This window comes from Miscanthus floridulus, chromosome 9, assembly GCF_019320115.1.
Source record: "Miscanthus floridulus cultivar M001 chromosome 9, ASM1932011v1, whole genome shotgun sequence".
In the NCBI taxonomy this organism is placed as follows: domain Eukaryota; kingdom Viridiplantae; phylum Streptophyta; class Magnoliopsida; order Poales; family Poaceae; genus Miscanthus; species Miscanthus floridulus.
In genome coordinates this window covers 119,366,664-119,370,428 of record NC_089588.1, presented here as the reverse complement: position 1 = coordinate 119,370,428, position 3,765 = coordinate 119,366,664, and positions in this window count along the sequence as shown.

Genomic DNA, 3,765 nt, shown 5'->3' with positions numbered 1-3,765 from the left:
GGACTGCAATCATAGTACGGGGTGTTACGTATTGTATTATGTCATCAACCTTTCTTGTGTGTGCCTGTAGTAGGGTGTACCAAGGGGTGGTCCTGGACATCTGCTGCGTATGTGGTGAGCTGCCCAGGGCATCAATCCTTAAGGGGGTGAATGCCCAGCCCATTAATAGCCTGTAGTAGTTGTGAAGTTTGCTGGACTTAGTACCACATTTGAAGTTTAGGAGAGTAAGGGCGAACTTATAATCCTTGTCGTTTCGAAACATAGCACCTTCGGGTTAACCCTTTTACATGAAGCAATGCAAAATGTGTAAGAGTGGTACTACTCGTATGCAGGCCTACTCCATTAGATTTTGGACACGAGGTGTTACAGTGGTGGTAGGAGTGGGTCAAGGGGGCGATTAGGCAAAACCAGGTGACAGGAGCAGCTATAGAGTTCCTATCGACTGCGGAAAGTTACGAGTTGGAGGGGAGATGTCGTGGGTTCGTATCCACGTGAGGCATCGTGTTGTTCAACGGGGGTCGATGTGTGTATCTCCAATGGATTATTAAGCACTAAAAACACTGAGGTGCACAAGCGATGTATCCTGGTTCAAGCCTCTGAGCCCAACGTCTAGTAGTTTTGGCGTTCTTCATGCTAGGAGTGCTAAATTGAGAGCTCTTACAATGGAGGAAACGAGACAGAAGTGCATGGTGGTAGCACTAAGCTGATCTAGGCTTTGCTCAGCTCTGGACCGAGCGGGGTCCCTAGGAGATCAATTGATGGCTTTGTTTCCGATCCCCTAGTTTTTTCTTTGTTCGATCCCTTCTACCGGAGCCTATGCATCCCCTTATATACCCAGGAGGGCATGGGAGTACAAATCAGGTGGTTCACTACCTTAGGTCTTCTTGCTCTGGGCTTGAGTTTCCTCCTCCTTTGGCACCTCCGGTCGTTTTTTTGTCTTGTAGCTGGGGGCCATCAAAACTGCAACCACTCCAGGATGTCTCTGCTGCAGCCTAGCGGATGATCCATAGGTGCAGTCTGCTACAGTGGAGCCTTTCATGAGTGAGTCTTCTCCCAACTTCCTTTAAAAAGAAGGCCTGTGCCACCTTGAGGAGCTGACGAGTGGGTCCTGAGTCCTCCGCTATGTGGGCTTGGGGAAGTTCCTCATCCTGACACGCCATGCTCCTGAGCGGGAAGTTCCTCATACTGAGGGAGTGGCTAACTAACAGCGCCTCACGGCGGAGTTTTGCTTTTGCACCTGTTAGTCTTTGGGCGCCTGACAAATTACAGAGCTGGCTTCTTGCCTAGCTTGGGGTGAGTGTTGATCGAGATGGAGTTGGGACGGCTGCATGTGTAGCGGCTCGCCTAGGACTCCCCTTGGTTCAGGAATCCCAATGTCGTGGCTGAGCCCGTCAGCCTGAGCAAGGTCATATCGAGCGGGGGCTTTGCCTTTCTCTGCCCGCCCTTCGATATTGGGAGCTCTCTGGAAGGAGGGCCACCCGCGTGCTGTCGATCCATTCCTTACCCGTCAGAGGGTGCGCGTGAGCGCATCTGATGGGTGTAGCGTCCAAGCCCCCAGCTGATTCGGAGAGTCGGGCAGGGGTTTAGTCTAAAATTCTCAAGTACTACATTTCTAAATCAACAAATTCCTTTTTATGCTTTGTCTTACCCTTTTTTCACCTGTAACTCTATATTTTCTAGATACCACGTACTTGACGAAGTAATTCTCAAGTACTACATTCCAAACAGATCATCCACGAATTGGACAAGACATTATACTATTAGTTTTTTTTTTTACTTTCACAGTAGCACTCATATTATTTGGCCAATTCCCCCACTTGTATTTTAGAGTAAGTATGTACTGTGCATCTCACTATTATATAAAGAGGGAGCTTCCACGTGATACTAATCCCCACTAGATTTGTTAAGAAAAACATGAATCCTTGAAATTCCCATAATAGTTATAAATATGTGGCATTTAATTTGGTAGACTCAAACAATCATTATCAATAATAGCCATTGGACATATTCTATTATTTTTTAAAAAATTACCCATCCCTTCCATTATCAATAGTAGCCCATGGCAGCCCGGAGTCATTGGCTGGCTATCTGCAGTAGGTGCCGTTGCTGTGACGAGCAGCACAGGAAGCAGGGGTGATTGGTGGGATTTGCTAGTTTGATAATATTCCCGGCCACAAGCTAAGTTAGCGTCCTATATGGTTTAAATATAAGAGCTTGGACAACTGCTCCTGTGTAACTACAAAGAAAATGAAATGCCCGGACAATCGGTGGTCCTTCAGCACGTCTGTCTTATTTGGCTACATCAGTTCCACGGAGAAGGACAAGCCAATAAGGCATGTAGTATCCTTCTGTGGTAGACTTAACCCGAGTTGAAGTCATCCATCAGTTGGTCAGTATTCATGTATACATACTAGATGGCTGCATGCGCAACTACTAGAGCTTGTTATATAAGTATGTACCTCATCATCCTTGGCATCCTCATACCATACGCACTGCAGTCCTCATCAGTGTCTCTCATTAGAACAAAAGCTAAGCAATTATTATACCTTACTTGAGAAGAACTTTACAATATATATGTACCCTAGTATTACTACAATCCAAAGAGGTCGCATGATCTGACTCAGCATTTGTATTTTCTCTGTACAAGTGTGCAGTCTTATACGGTCAACTCCAGTTTTAGATGATAAGTATGTACGTCAATTGTAAGTCACGGCTCCACAGGAAAAACATACCGTATTGATGACACTCTTGCCCTATTGTTGTTGTTGTTTTCTGAACTAAATCTTGCTTGGTGTTATGGTGGAGAAAATTGCATTCTCAAATGATGATCAACTAGTTTACACCTGCTGATATCACATTTTAATCTTGCATCATTATTGAGCTGGTTTACCACGTAAGGCTCTGGACCGACCAATAACGATGCTTTTCCAACATCACGCGTCTGATTGTTGTCGGGCAGAAAATTATGGTAGAATCTACCAACCAGTACGGGGTATTACATATTGTATCAGATCATCAACCCTTACTCCATGAGCCCATGGAGGGGTGTACGAAGGGGTGGTCCATGACATCTGCTGCATATATGGTGAGTTAGCGATGGTGTCAGCCCTTAAGGGTGGTGAATGTAACACCTCAGTTCATTAGTAGCATATAGTAGTTATGAAGTTGGCACATGTGGCACATGAGAAGTTGTAGTTGGTGGTGGGTTTAGTACCATTTTGGAAGTTTAGGAGGGTGAGGGTCATGTGATAATCCTTGTCGTTCCAAACATACCACCTCTGTGTTATCCCTTTTACACGAACAAAGGATGAAAAAATAAGAAACATGCAATGTGTATGCAGTCCCGCTCCACGGTGGAGCTAGGCCATATAAGCAGATCGGGGTGTTACAGTGCTGGCAGGAGTAGGTGAAGGGCATGACGAGGAAAAACCAGGCAATAGGAGCAGCAATGGAGTTCCTAGCGACTGTGGAAAGTTACGAGTTAGAGGGGAGATGTCGTGGGTTTGTAAACCTGTCAAGCATCGTGTGGATAAGACGAGACAGGACCTCCAAGTCGGCACGCTGGAGGCTCACTAGTGGATACGGTGCCGGGGACTCATTGTCCTTCAACGAGGTCTCATTGAAGAAATGGAGTTCGCCACTATGGTCAGCATCGTAGTCCCGGCTCTCGAAGTTGAGGGCCTTGCCAGGGGCGAAGGCACTGCCAGTGGAGATGATCTCGCAGGAGAAGTGCACATCACAATGTCTCCGGCTCTGGCGGCTAGG